Genomic DNA, 15024 nt, shown 5'->3' with positions numbered 1-15024 from the left:
CACCGATCCAAGGATGAGGGAATGCTTCCAGGACCCATTGGCTGACACAATCCACCTTAGAGTCTCCATCTGATTAGATATTTGCTGTCATTGTTCGGCTAGGGAAGCTGGCCAGTTGTTCTGCCCTCCTTCCTCTGCTGTGGTACCAAGTGTCCTCTGCAGGCCCCAACGGACTGCCATATCCTCCCTGTGCATCTGGGCATGCTGTCCACTGCATCTTTTCCACTGAAGAGGACCTGTTCTCGCAAACAGGCTCAGGGACACAGGCCGGGAGACTCAGGCCCTGGGAAAGGCTGATTTATAGAGAGAAGGAGAAACAGATAAATATTTTCCATCTGCCAGTTCACTCCCCAGATGGTCACATGGTGGGAGCTGAGTCGATCCAAAGCCAGGAGCCAGGAACTTCCTTCCAGGTCTCCCACGCAGGTGCAGGGTCCCAAGGCTTTGGGCCATCCTCGACTGCTCTCCCAGGCCACAAGCAGGGAGCTGAATGGGAAGAGGAGCTGCCGGGATTAGAACTGGCAGCCGTATAGGATCCCGGAGGACTGTAACCACTATGCTATCGCCAGGCCTGGCCCCTGCTTTTGTCCTCAGGCACACCACTTACTCCCATGCTGGGTCTTCTTTGGCCATTTCTATCTCCACGATATTTTCTAAAAAAACTTTGTGTTTTAAAAAATTGCTTTTGTGTTGGTTTTCTTGGCTTTTTGCATTCCTTTTATAGGTGCCTCTCACTATATTTTTAATTGAACTCAACTTCCATTGAACAGCCTGTGATTTAATCTTCATCTCTGAGATGGAATTTTCTTTAATTTCTTTCCTAATTTTGTTAATTCTCATTTCCTACCCCCCACCTTTTGACTACTTCTGTTTGACTTTTTCTTTTAATTTTAATGTACACCTTTTTTTTTTCCAATTTGCAAGCGCTTGTGCAAGAATATTTAGTTCAGCTTGGACGGTTATAGAACAATTTTCTCCTGCTTGGTATTTCTCTGGGGAAGAATTCTCATCAGCTGGAATGTTTTGATTCTCATTTTCTCTTTTTTCCTTTTGGTGGATTTGCAGGGCTGCCGTCAACTTTCTTCAGCTTGTGTGGAAATGTTTTCTAACAGGGCCAGTGCTGTGGCAAAGCTGAGTAAGCCAGCCCCTGTGCTGCCACCCCTGAGAGCCCTGCTTCATGTCCTGGTCATTCTGCTTCCAATCCGGCTCCCTGCTGATGGGCGGCAGAAGAGGGCACACGTGTCTGGGCCCTGCACCCACATGGGAGATCTGGACAGGTTCAGGCGCCCGGCTTCAGCCTGAAGCAGGCCCGGTTGCTGCCAGGAGTGAACTATAGGAACTTTGGGATGTTCTCTCTCTCTCAAGTCCCTCCCTCATTTTCCTCTCTGCCAGTCTTTCTCTATAGCTCTGCCTGTAAATGAATATGTATATATATATATATATATATATATATATATATGATTTATTTATTTAAAGACAGAGTTACAGAGAAAGACTGGAAGGGAGACCCCCCTGGGGTCTCCGTGGCTTCATCCCCGACGGCCACAGTGGATGGCCGGCTACCTAGGGCTAGGGCTGTGAGGAGCTTCTTCTGGACCTCCCAGGTGGGTGTGGGGGCCTGAGCACTTAGGGGACGAGGCGCCTCAGGTACCAGCCGCAAATACATCAGTCCTTGAGAAAAAAAAAATAATATCGGGCCCAGCACAATGACTCAGTGGCTGGATCCTCACCTTGGGCACTCCAGGATCCTGGGTGGATGGATGTTGGTGTGTGTCTCAGCTGCTCCACTTCCTATCCAGCTCCCTGCTGGTAGCCTGGGAAAGCAGTGGAGGATGGCTCAAAGCCTTGGGACCCTGAACTCATGTGGGAGACCCAGAGGAAGCTCCTGGCTGCGGGTTCCTGGATCTGGACTCCTGGCTTTGGATCAGCTCAGTTATTTTGGCCACTTGGGTTGCGGGTGGGGGGTGTGGGGGGAGGGGTATCTTTCTCTCTGTATATCTGCCTTTCCAATAACAGTAAAGAAATCTTTTAAAAATATATCATCTATTTTGTTTGAATGGCTATTAACAGGCATTGACAGAAGAGAAAGTTTGGTTTTTCCATCCAGGAGCGGAAAATCAACAGAAAATGAATGCCATCTTCATGGTGAGGGGGGATCTTCTGGTTGTTATGGTGGAGCCCTTAGCCTCCAAAATGCACCTGCTTCACTGTCACCAAGCCCCCTAGGGACACCTTCCCCTGCCCAGTCAGCTCCCTTCCGGGTTCCAGCCGTATCCTCCATGCCGTCACTCAAACACCAGTCTCCCCACAGGGTGCCCGCCTACCCGCTCTCTGGGTAATTCTGTGCATGCCCTGGGTGCCTGCTCCTCTCCCATGGCATTGCCATGTGACCCTAAGCTCCAAAGGCATAGACTGTGTCTTGTCATTTCCTGAGGTCCACCACTGGGCTTTGTGGTGGACGTTGTCTGATGCTGCAGGCCCGGTTGTCGGGGGGGGGGGGTGGCTGATTTTGGGCTCCTGGGGACGCTGTGCAGGGAGATTTAGGGTTGTGGCAGCTGCTGGTATCCTAAGGGCACTTGGAGGCCAGTCCAGCTCCTGGAGTGAACTGGCAGTGACCCTCAGCAAGTCACACATGAATGAGCAAGTCAGCTCCTGTTAACTTGTGGTATTGGCCGAGAGTTGGGCAGAGGTGCCCTGGTGTAACCACAGTCTCTGGCTGAAGTCCTGGCAGCCTGCAGCCTGGGTAGGGCAGCCTGGGTGGGGCAGCCTGGATGGGGCAGCCTGCAGCCTGGACAGAGCCACCTGCGGAGTGAGACCAATGGGAGCTGGGGGCGCAGGAGCCCCTCCTCCTGGCCAGCTGAAGTCCAGGAGCAACCCCTGGGGTCTGGGCAGAAACTGACACAGAGAGAATCTCTGTCTGCTGGTTCACTCCCCAGATGGCTGCAACAGCTGAAGTTGGGGCAATCCGAAGGCAGGAGCTTCTTCTGGGTCTCTCACATGGCTGCAGGGTCCCTTGCTTTCCCAGGTGTATTAGTAGGAAGCTGGATGGGAAGTGGAGCAGCCAGGACAAAAATGGGCGCCCGTATGGGAGGCCAGCGACACAGCCATCACCTGCTACACCACAATGCTGAGTCCCCAAGTAAATCTTTAGAAGTTTTGAAATCCATGCATACACGATGTCTTTGAGGAACTCATTAGACAGCATGTTAAGAGAAAACTACGCATAGGTTACTTTTGTTTGTTTGTTTTACACCCAAATAACTTTAAATTTCATTTTTTCTGTATCTGCAGGATGGGAGTATAAATGGTAGAACATACAGCTGTCAGTTTTGTAATTTACCCCCAAGGGCTTGGGGGGTGGGGTGGCACTAGGGTGAGATGTGTCACTCCCCATTCCCATATCATTGGTCTTTCTTACTTCTAGCTTTTCTTCCTCTTCCTCTTCTTCTTTTTAAAAAGATTATTTATTTGAGTGTCAGATATACAGAGAGAGAGATGCCATTGTCTGATTTTTTTCCCCCTAATGGCCCGGAGCTTCTTCAGGGCTCCCACGTGGGTGCTGGGGCCCAGGGACTTGGGCCATCCTTTGCTATTTCCCTTAACGTTGGCCGTTAGCAGGGAACTGGGTGGGAAGTGGAGCAGCTGGGACACGAACTGCACTCATACAGGATCCTGGCCATGAAGCAGAGGATAAGCATGATACCCCCACTACGAGGGCCCTGTTTGCAACCTTGCCTGCTACCCCTTCCCCAGGGCTTGGCACACTGGGAGGACACAGTCACTCTATGGAGATGGCGCTTTCCCGCCTAGCCGAGCAAGGCCGGGGGCTGAGCTCCCAGGCTGCAGGAAAGGGGCAGCTGCCCACCTCAAAGAGCCAGGAGGCTCTGCACACAACTTGATGCAATTGGTGTGGGGCGCAGTCGGAGCCGCCAGCTTCTCCAGGTTGAAAGCCACAGGTCTGGCGCACGGCGGGGACGCGGGACGCTGGGAGTGGCCTCGACAAGTCCTTGCACCCTAGCAGCCTCCGCCCCGGCCTCTCCTCACCTGTGCCTCCTGGCCCGGCGCCCGCGGGTTCTGCTGCTGTGCGTGTGGGTGCAGCCACGGGGGCCCCTCCCTGCCGTCAGAGCAGGTGAGCCGGGACGCGCACGAATCCGAGGGCGGCGGCCCAGCTGGGAAGCAGCCCTGAAATAGACCCCGCCGCCCCCGTCGCCTCCTCCCGGAACCTGCTCAGGTGGGGAAAAAACAGCCTTCTTAGCTCGCCGTCTGCCTCCGATGTCGGAGGGGCCGGGCGCTGGGCTCCGCGGGCGGCGGGGACTCGAGCCTGCGTCCGGCTGGGATGGGCGCCCACCCTCCCGCGCCCGGGCAGCGTGTGCAGTGAAGGCTGCCGGCCGCGGGGCGGCGCTGCTGTCTCGCGATGGGAACGCGGCTGCAGGTGCACGAGGCCGCGCTCGTCGGCTGAGGCTCCCGCGCCCCTGCTGCCCCCGGGGCGCCCCAGGGTGCTCTGCACGCTGGGTCGCCGGCCGGTCGACCTGAGGCGACCTGGGCTGCGGTCCGCGCCATTCCTGTGGCTTCTTTCCGACCCTTCCTAAGTTTTAAACCAGGGAGGGGGCGTGGGGACCACTGGTTCCGTTGCCCGTGTGATGCTTGCTGCTGGATGAAGAAACAAGAGAGCGGGCGCCCCACATTCTGGACCAATGTGGCGCTTAAGTGTTTTGTAAGTGTGTTGAAGGGGGAAGAGGAGTTCTGGGGAGGAGAAGGGATGATTGGACCACGAGATCGTCAGGAGAAGGGCGAAGGAGTGGGTCCAGGAGAGCCCCTGGGGGTGGGGAACTGCATTCCGGCTGTGCGCACTAGGGGGGGCTCCAGCTGGAGGAGAGGAGTCTCCCCTCCAACCAGAGTGGGGACCCCTCGCCCAGAGCATATCAATCAGAGGGGACCTGTGCGAGAGTCATCTGGCATCCCTACCAGCCCGGTGTAGCTCCTAGGGACACGCGTGGCTCTCCAAGCCCATGACACCCCCTGAGGTCCTTCCTGCTCCTCATCCTCCCCACGGAGTGTGGGGGGAGCACCTGGCTCTTGGTGATGGGAGCAGTTTTGCTGTCCATTACAGGTGTGCTGCCATCCCCGGATGGGCCTGGGGGGATCAGGGCAGGAACTCCATCCCCCGTGGTCTCTATTTGAAGAGTGCCGAGCAGATCTTAGAGGTGGGGGTGAGGAGACAGGCCCAGGGTGGGACTGCAGGAATGGGGCTGCCTCTGCAGAGACTTCCTTTTCTCTGGCAGCCCAGCCTCCTTGGACCTGGTCTCAGCTCCCCAGTTCATGGCAGGAATCGGGACACAGGCCCCGCGTCCTTGGCTGGGGGCAGGACTCACACTGGGGCTCCTATTCCGTGCATCCCTTCCTTGGCCCTACCCTGCCCCTTGTCTACCACTCCAGCTGGCTGGAATTCTATTAATATTTCAGTTTGATGAATTAAAGATTCTTTTCTGCCCTCCTCCTTCTGATGTCCCAGGAGGGAATTAAAAGCGCATCCGATCCAATCAGATGCCATTAAAATGCAGCCCACGAGGGTAGGAGCTGGCGGGTGTGGGCTTTGCTCTTCTGGCATGGCTTTGTCCTCTTTGGGGGGTCTGTGTGACGGGTTGGTGGCAGGGAGGTGGCGCAGGAGCGCGGGAGCGCTGAGGAGGAGGAAGAGAAGGGTGTTTGCATAACTGCTGCTATGGGTGGGGGACAGGATTCCTGGCAGCCTGGGGTCCCCTGGGATGATGTGTGAGGGTATGTGGCTGCAGCTGTGACAGCCCAGGACTGGGCCAGGATACCTCTCTCCCCCTCTCTGCCTGGGCCAGCCTGGCTTTCCTGGATTTCCATGGAGGGTCCTGGGGTTCTCTTGGGCTTTCCGTTCCATTTGTGTCCTGGGTCCTCCCCCCGGCAGAGAGCAAGCAGCAAGGCTTTCTTCTTGCTGCCCGGGAGTAGCTTCAGCAGGCCCAAAGCTGGGGGGTACTGGGTGTGGCTGCAGGACCCAGGGACCCTGGCACCTGCATAGCCCTTTGTGGCCCAGACAGTTCTGAGGGCAGGGGGCCTTGTGGCTCAGGCCTGGCAGCTGAAGGCATGGCAGTGGTGTGGGATGCACGCTGATTAGGGCCATGGCATTGTGGATACTGTGCTATGCGTGGATGGCACGTGGATACATGTGGGTGTGTGTGGGAGATCCTGGAGGCATGCAGTGGGTGTAAGGTCTGAAGGGGGACTGGAGGAGGTGCTGCTGGGCTGGGAGGGTGCATTCTTTTTCTCACCTTTTCCTGCATCCCCTCCCCCCAGGCCCTGCCAGGTGTCCCTCCTGCACCTGTCACCTGGCTGCTACCCTCCCTCCCCAGCACCCAAAGCCCTGCCACTCAGCGGCCGGAGCAGAATGGTCATGGGGTCTTGGTCAGGAGGGGCTTTTAAATGTTAATTGTATTTTGACATCCAGGCTTGTGACATCTATCCTAATGACATTTGGCTCGCAGCTGACAGCCCCCGGACATGTGGAGAGAGAGAGAGATGATAAGTAGTTTTAAATTGCAGCTTGGCAAAGAGGCTGGAAAAGAAGATAGGGAGGGGAGGGGGAGGAGGAGAGGGTGGGGAGGGATTTTGAGGAAGAGGCTTTTCTCTCCTGATGGAGCAGTGTCAGTCGTTGGGGTAACAGTTGTTGGGGTAACAGCTGAATGGGGATACCTGCCGTGTGCCAGGTGCGGCCTGAGCCCCATAGAGGTCCAGCTGTGTGGCCTAACTGTATACTGCCACTCCCAAAGCCTAATGCCAGAGGCGTCCCTGACCTCGCGACCTCATGGAGCCCTCCATCCTGGCCACACTCAGGCTTGAGGCAGCACTGAGTGGCCAGTGCCAGCAGGGTGCAAGGGGCAGGGCCTGCTGAGGGCTCCTTTGCTGCTGGCTATACCCACTGTTCTCCTGGACTTGGGAGCTCCCGTCCATGTGCCCTGTGTGCCCGGCAGCTGAGAGTTCGCTCTGACTTCCCTCGGCTCCTGTCCTGGGTCACTGGGAGGAGTTGAATGCTCTGCTTCTCCTTCGTCACATCCCTTCCTCTCCTCAGCCCTAGAAAATGACCGGGAAGGGCCTGGTGCGATAGTGCAGCGGTTAAGGTCCTCACCTTGCATGTATCAGGATCCCATAGGGGCGCCGGTTCTAGTCCTGGTGGACCTACTTCCCATCCAGCTCCCTGCCTGGAAAAGCAGTCAAGGACGGCCCAAAGCTTTAGGACTCTGCGCTTGCCTGGGAGACCTGGAGGAAGCTCCTGGCTCCTGGCTTTGGATTGGCTCAGCTCCAGCCGTTGCAGCCGCTTGGGGAATGAACCATTGGACAGATGATCTTCCTCTCTGTCTCTCCTCCTCTCTGTATATCTGATTTTCCAATTAAAATAAATAAATCTTTTAAAAAAGGAAAGAAAATGACCAGGAAGCCACACCTTTCAGGTGCTTTCCAACAGTCGGGGGCAGAAGCTGGACTTGACCACCGGCCCTTCCCTTCCTTGACCCTGCCCTCCCCACAGCTGCTCCCCAGCCTGCCGCCCGGCCACCCACTCTGTGAGCGTCGCCTCCTTCCCAGCTGCCTTGACCTCCATGCAGATGGAAGAGACAGAGACCCTCCAGCCAGCCTATTAGCTTCCATCCTGCACCCCCATTCTTGTGGGGTGCTCCTACAGCTAGTGCTAAGGCCTTTCTGGCATGTTCTGTTCTTAGCCCTCACCTACCTGGCTGGCTCGCACACCTGAACCCGGGTGACTGTAGAGCTGTGTTCCGATTCAGTCTTTTTTTTTTTTTTAGATTTTTATTTTATTCATTTGAAAGGCAGAGTTACATGTGGAAGAGAGATCTGTTTTCTGATTCACGCCCCATGGCTGCAATGGCCAGGGCTGGGTCAGGTTGAAGCTTCTTTCAGATTTCTTATGTGAATGGCAGGGGCCTGAGTACTTGGGCCGTCTTCTGCTGCTTTCCTAGGTACATTAGCAGGATGCTGAGTTGGAAGTGGAGCAGGTAAGACATGAACCAGTGTGGCTGCACCCTCTATACCACCACCGAGGTTTCCAGAACTGTGTTTTGGACTCCTCATGCACTTGGTTCTGCCAAGCTCTGCCCACCCTGGAAGTGCTTGGTCCAAACGGGAGGGTGACAGCTACACTACAGGGATGTGGATAGGTGCACAGACCCTACTTCAGGACCCCGTTGGTACAATGCAGGTTTAGCAAGATAACAGGGCTCCAGGACCTGGAGTGAGCAAGGCTCTGGGCACCTGGGGAAGCTGCTGGATCCCAGTGCATGCCCCCACTGCCGATCCTGCAAGGAAGACACACACAGCTGCCACCGGCCACATGAGTAGTTTTCACAACAGGCTCAATGGAAGCTTGCAGACAAATCTGGGTTTCCCAGAACATGCCAGACCTTGGAATGCTGTCAAGAGGCTGTAGCTTTGGCCAGCTTGTTGCTCAGCGCTGGAAGCTCATAGAGGTTAGAGTGGGTGGATAGGAGGGCTCCCGGAGGCTGGGTTCCTACCGGCCAAGGGGAAGAGCAGGTCCTAGATGTTTGCCAGCCTCCAGTGGGGTCATCCTGACCTGGCCCATCCTGGGCAGCGGTCTCTGACCCCAGCACAGCTATCCTCACAGTGTCTGCAGGGAAGCTACTCTGAAGAGCCGGCCCATTGCATTCTCTGGGTTCTGGGCTCTTCATCTGTGGCTGGGAAGGTATAGTTTAAACATCCTCCCCTCCTCCCCATACAGCTATTACCAGCTAATGGCCTGGGGGAGGGGAAGCCAAAATTGAAGCCCATCAGACTGGGAGGCCAAGGCCAAGGCTGGGTCAGCTCAGCCCTGGGACCATTTGTCAGGTATTCTCGGGGCCCCACCCCTTCAAGCACACCACGATTTATTTCAACAAATCCTACACTTCGCATTTTTCAGACATCTGCCTGCTCTTCTTAGGGTTCTTTTGAAATGGAGAAGTCACAGAAGCAGCTTTGTGGATTGTGAGCGCCCCACACAGTGTGTGTGTGTGTGTGTGTGTGTGTGTGTGTGTGTGTGAGAGAGAGAGAGAGAGAGAGAGAGAGAGAGAGAGAGTGTTGGGGTGGGGTGCAGGTTGTTCTCCCTTACCAGGGAGGCCACAGAAAGAGTCTGGGGCAGCAGGAAGGGGTTAGGTCAGATCTCAGGAAGAACTTCCTGGGCACAGAAGTGGAATGGACAGGTACACATGTCTGTGTTGCTATTCCCTGCCTGAGCTGTGGCCATCTTTGCCTAGGCTGAGCCTGTGTACCTGAGGACCCCGGGCACAGGGGCATTGGCATGTCCGCCCTGCCTCTCATGCCAGAGTCTGCTCAGCCTCAATCCAGACCTCAGACCCCAGGAGAGGCTGAGGGGTTGGGAGAGGCCCCTCAGGGTTCAACCCCATGCTCTTGTCCACCCCCTTGTCTGGCAGCCCGGGGAGCAGCTGGCCCAGGTGCAGGCCTCCCTGCAGGACGCTTCGGGGTCACTTGTGGTCGCTGGCTTTGCACAGCTTACCCAGGGAGTAGATGCTAAGGAAGCTCCTTGAAGAGCAGGTGGGTGTGTCCAGGACAAGTCCAGCCACCCTCAACCCCAAGAAAGGGATCTCTGCTGGATGGCCTGGGTCCCCCAGGGCCATGGAGGCCTAGAAGCTTGGGCAGCTCCACACTGGCTGCCTATAAGAACCAGGCCCCAGACTGGGAACCTGCAGGCTGGGTGAGTCCACAGCCTCAGCCATCTGCCAGCCAACAGTGTTTCCTTTTTTAACCCCGGAAAAACATAGCCTGCCCAGCATTCTGCCACACAGCTGGTGGGGGGCGGGCTGCTCATGGCCAGAGCCAGGGCAGGAGCGGGGAGTGGGCAGGGATGGAGAGAAAGGCCGGGGGGTGGGTAGTTCAGGCTCCCCATGAGCTGTGGCCCACGTTATAGTCCATTGGATGAATGCATTGTTATTCACCCACTTCCTTATTCAGCAGACCAGCAAGGATGATGCTCTGTGCTGGAAATCGCAGTGGCTCCTACCTGCAGGTGCCAGACTCTGGGCCCAGGTCCTGCATTCCCTTGTCAGGCTGCCTGGGCCCAGACCCTGGCCCAGATGGTGCCTCTGAGTGAATGAGGAAAAGGAACCCTTTCTTTTGGGAGCAGACACAACCTCAGGATGGAGTGGACCACTTGTCAACCTGAGGCCCGGCTAACTGGGAACCTCCTGCAGCTCCCCAACAGGCAGGAAGCCACCTGCAAGCTGGCCTGGTGCTCCTTGTTTTACAGTGGGGACCAGGCTCTCAGGCCAGCACACACAGCAGAGGCCAGCTTGAATCCAGGCAGTCTGGTCCCAACAGCAAAGTGTCTCTGGGAATTGCCTGAGTACCTGGGAGCCCAGAGCAGTGCACTCCCAGCCGCCCAGCCGGCTGCAGCTGTGGCCACTTCCGTGGCCTTCTGCTCACAGCTCTGTGGTCCAGGGGTGTTCCTCAAGGGTAGTGTCCTGGTGATGGGTGTGTGTTCCCAGGGCTGGGAATCGGGCAGGATCCCAGCCTCCCCCACCATACTCACACACACACAGACACCCCCCCCCCGCCACATACATGCCTGTATGTAACAGAAACGAGTGCATGAATCCTTCTGCAGGCTGCCTGTGTAAATGAGATGTGTATCCGGGCTATTTTGCACAACAGCACGGGGAGCGTGTGCTTTGCCAACATCTATTCATTCACTGAACCTCTTCGGAGCTCCCACTATGGTCCAGGCATAGCGCCAGGCACGGTCTGAAAGATGGCGAACAAGACGTGGCCTAGTGTAGCCTGGAGAACTGGGGGGCACGGTGTGGGACTGGAGGGGGAGCCTAGGCAGGTCTAGCGGGAGGGGCATGGAGAGGGGCAAGGGCCGGGCAGTCCGCGGCTGCGACCTCCCATACTCCCCCACCCAGCCAGTCTTCTGATTTGTAAGTGGGAGATATGAGGCTGTGTCCCCCACCCCTGCCCTCCAGGCCTGGCACAATCAGGCAGGGGTGGCAGTCTCCAGGTCCACGGGAGGAGTCCTGGTGCTGCTGTTTGCCGGATGCCGGGGTGAAGACAGTCACACATTACAGCTCTCGTTGAAGTCACTTGTGCAGTCTGAGATACTCTGGCTGTCCTAAGAGGGCGGTGTGGCTCCCTCCTCTGCCTGCTGGGAAGGCCATTCCGGGCTTGGGGTTTCTCAGTGCCTCCCACCCTCAGGATAAGAGCAGGGCTCCAGCGACTTGCAGGCCGCCCAGGGAGTCTTCCCGCAGCCCGCAGAACCGGCCACCTGTTACACTTGGCTGGGGTGGGGGAACCTATCGCGCGCGCGTGGGGAGCAGCCGCTGGAATGTTCCCGTAGCCGGATGGGGCCGCGGACACCGTCCCTCAGACAAGCGCATGGGGCCGCAGTCTGCTCCCCTGTAACAGGCTTGAACCAGGAGCCGTGGGGTGTGAAGGAACGTGCCGCACGGGGGCACACACCACGTGCACGCGGATGTGCGAGAGGCAGCCCCGCGGGAGGCTTTCCCGTGACGCACCGGTTGGGAAGCAGGGCGGCCCCTGGCATCCCCGCGCCTCGCGGTACTTTTCAGGGTGTGTGTGTAGGCTGGAGTCGGTAACCTTCGACCTCCCGTCTGAGAAGGACTCCCCGCCGGGTCCTCGGGGTCGGGGGGTCGGTGAGCTGGCAAACGCGGAGCAGGGGGCTTCCTTCCGGGTGAGGGCGCCGGTGGGGTGCGGTGGGAGGGGAGCCGCGGGGCGCGCGGGAGCCGGGCCTTCCGGAGGTGGAGGTGCGGGGAGGGGGTGGACGCCCAGGTGCTCTCTCTTTAAAAGGCTGGCGGAAGCACCCCGCGCTCGGCCCGCACTTGCAGCGCAAAGTTGCGGGGCTGGGCTCGCGCCTTGTCGGGTGCGGCAGCGGCTGTGGGTGCCCGGGCCACAGGCTGTGGCTGCAGCCCCCTCGCCCCCTCGCGCTCCGCGGCGCTCCCGCCCCGCCCGCGGCCTCTCCGCCCGGCGTCTTCCCCGCTCTCCCCGTCTCGCGCTCCCTCTCCGGCGCGCTCTCCAGCTCGTTTTCTCTCTCTCTTTTTTTTCCTTGCCGCCGCCGCCGCTGCTGCCGCTACCGCGGCGCCGCTAAGCGCCTGCACCCCGGCGGGCAGCGTTCGCTGGTCGTTCCCGCTCAGCTCCCTTCCCAGCCCAGAGCCCTCAGCCGGACTCAGCTCTCCCCGGAGCCGCCGCCTCGTCCGATCCCTCTGGCACGGACGCAGCGCTCCGCGGCAAGCAGGGGCAGGGCTTGCGGCCGCTCGCCAGCTCGCTCTCGCCGGAGCAGCCGCCGAACGCCGAGCGCTTGGCGGCGGCTCCGGTCGGGCGGCCGCCAGCTCATCCCTGCTGCGTCCGGGACTCCCGGCGGCTCCGCGCCCTGCTCGGTCCGCAGCGTCAGCGCCACCCGCCGCGGCCCGGGCTCTGGGCACCGCGAGAACCGAGCCTCGGGCTGCCGCCTCCCTGCGCCTCCGGGGCAAGCGGGCGCACAGCCGACCCCTCGCCGCGGCTTACACCTTGCCGGCGCGCGGTGAGTTGTGGCCCGAAGGGGCCGGGAGGAGGAGACCTAGCCCTCCGGCCTCCCGGGACGCGGGCTGCGGCGAAGACCCTGGGGCTCGGGAGGTGGCCTTCAGCGAACTGCAGGGCTGGGAGCGTCCGGAGGAGCGCCGGCCGACAGAGCCTTCGGGCCGGAGGACGCGGGACCCGGACTCGGGGTCTCTTCCCCTTGGGCTAGGGTTGGCTTTCCACAAACCCTCGGAGGAAGGCAGAGAATGGGGCAGAAGCTTTCCTGCGGGTCTGGGGGAAAGTAGTGTCTTGGGCAAGGGTTATGTGGGGTTGCCGCGGATGGAGGGTCTTGGCAGCTCTCAGCTGCGCGCCCCTTCTGCGGAAGGGCGGGGGCGCGGGGGCAGTATCTGCGCCTCTTCTCCTCCGTCTCCCCGCGGGAGGGCAGCGCCGGCCTCGTGCGCCTCGCTCGGCTCCTTTCCCGGGCACCGCGTCTGGCTCCCGTGCCGTCCCAAAGCCGCCTTCGCTACCAGCCGGAGGCGGTGACTCGCATGCCTGCAGCCGCGGCGGTTTGGACTGGCGTTCCAGAGCCTGGGGTCTCCCTGCGGCGCAAGCGCTTGAGGTCAGGCTCTCTCTGGACACTCGGGGCCGTCCCTACCCGGGACCCTGATGAACCCGAGCTCCCAGCGCGGCAGTCGGACGCGCGGGCCGCTGAGGATCGGTGTGTGTACGCGCGCGCGCACCTGGGTTGGGGGTCCCCGCTGGTGCGGGGTCGGTCTTCCCCGGCGCTCGCGGGCTGGCGGCGTCCCCTCCCGGCGCAGAGGCGGGGCTGGGAGGGGGAGGCCCCGATTGCTGGGGGCGCCCCCGCACCGGGCGGTCTGAGGCTGTTTGTGCAGAGCTGGGGCAGCGCGGCGACGCGGGGAGTCCTGAGGCGCGGACGTACGAGCGCCCCCTTCCCCTAAGCCCCCGAGAGACGCCCCCGCCCTCGTGATTGCACTCCTTTCGGAGGAGGCACCTGCTTCCCCACCATCTCGCCGCCTTGGCTGCCCGCGGCGCGGGAGCAAGCTGACTCTTCCAGACGTCCATCGAGCCGGGCTTGGTCCACCTGGGCTGCCCCATTTAGCCACGTGTCTTTCTGCCCCTCGTCGGCCCGCCTGGCAGGAGGGGAGGTGACAGGGATGGGGTGCCGGCCTGAGAGGGCTTCTGCCCGCTCCCCCAGCAGCCCTTTGCCTTGGGGAGTGGAGATGAGGGCGCTTAGGGAAGCGGGATTGTCCTCCTTCATCCCACAGCGCTTCTCCAGACCCTGGAGTCAGCACCCCTCCCCCAGTGTGTCCTGGGTCTGCACCTTCTGGACCTGCAGGGACTTCAGGGGCTCCTGAGTGTGGCGCCCATCGGGCAGAGGCTCATCCTGCTTGTGGGCAGGCCTCGGGGCTAGCACCCAGCCCTGTGCCCTGTCCCTTCGTGGAAGGCTTTACCAGCCCTCAGCTGGAGCCTTGGCTTCGGGTGGGGTGGGTTGGGGCACCCAGTTGCCTGGAGAGCAGTGAGCATGCCTGTCTACTTGTGAACTGGGGCACAGGGTGGAACCCGCCCCACCTCCCACAAGTTTTGTCTTTGTAGGCATAATCATCCCTCCTCTACCTGCCAGCACCTTCACACCACTTGGACAAAAATACCGGAAAATTTGTCCCCTCCCTGAGTCTTGACCCCTTCTTGGGCTGTCTGGCCCCGGTGGGTTTGCGGTAAGAGGCCTGGAGAGGAAGGCAGTGTTGGAATGTTCCCTGGGCTGGCGGGCTGGCGAGTTTTCTGAGGGGTGTGTGTGTGTGTGTAGCATGTCACAGCAGGTCCTGGGTAGGCAGAGGAGTGAATCCCCCCCACGCCACCCCAGGGGCTTGCCACACTCTCTGCTCCCCTTGTGCCTCCCCCTCTGGGTGGCTCCATCCTGCTGGAGGCAGCGCCTCCCACTGCCCAGTGGCAGGCAAGCAGGTGAGGCCTGGGGCAGCTGCAGGCAGGCTGGTGAGGCCTGGCAGAAGGGGCTGGCAGCTGGGCCTAGCCCCAGCCCCACCACAGGGCTCTACATGCTTGCATCCCCATTCTGCTGGTGGTTTGGGGGGGGGGACGATGGTACAGCCATCAAGAAGGCATGGGGGCGCTGCAATTATAGCTGCTACCAGGCGAGTCCCTGAGACAAGTGTGGAGCCGGCAGCCCCTAATTACTGCCCTTCCTGAGCTATCTGCCCACCCCTGCTGTCCTCCTCTGCTCAGGCCCAGAACCCAGCTTCCCAGTGGGCAGGCCCCGCCAGCTGCCTGGGGAAGGTTGTCTTCCTCTCTCTGCTGCCCAGAGAAGGTGTTGCGGGGAGCTGGCCCACCTGAGTCAGGGGGCCGAGGAGCTTGCCCTGGGGCCCAGGGGCCTGGGGCTCTCTGTCCCTAGCCGCTGGCTCTTGGAAAGAGCTGGAGGGCTTCTCTGCAAGTGTG

At 59.8% G+C, this 15024-nt stretch overlaps 1 protein-coding gene across 2 annotated transcripts in view; it reads left to right on the top strand.

Annotated features, from left to right (window-relative positions):
- Positions 1-4111: 4111 nt before the first annotated feature.
- Positions 4112-15024, top strand: part of GRM4 (glutamate metabotropic receptor 4) — a 95256-nt gene continuing 84343 nt past the window's right edge. The window contains exon 1 of one of the 2 annotated variants that reach the window (XM_040982941.1): positions 4112-4231. The gene's annotated coding sequence lies outside the window, so the exon portion shown is untranslated. Of the gene's footprint in view, positions 4232-12539; positions 12581-15024 lie in introns of those variants that run through there. The other variant, XM_040982939.1, reaches the window with a different exon arrangement.

This window comes from Ochotona curzoniae, unplaced genomic scaffold (genome assembly GCF_017591425.1).
Source record: "Ochotona curzoniae isolate NIBS_2020 unplaced genomic scaffold, NIBS_Ocur_1.0 contig_3819, whole genome shotgun sequence".
Classification (NCBI taxonomy): Eukaryota; Metazoa; Chordata; class Mammalia; order Lagomorpha; family Ochotonidae; genus Ochotona; species Ochotona curzoniae.
The sequence above is the reverse complement of the archived record's forward strand: the minus strand, read 5'-3'. Positions and strand labels throughout refer to the sequence as shown.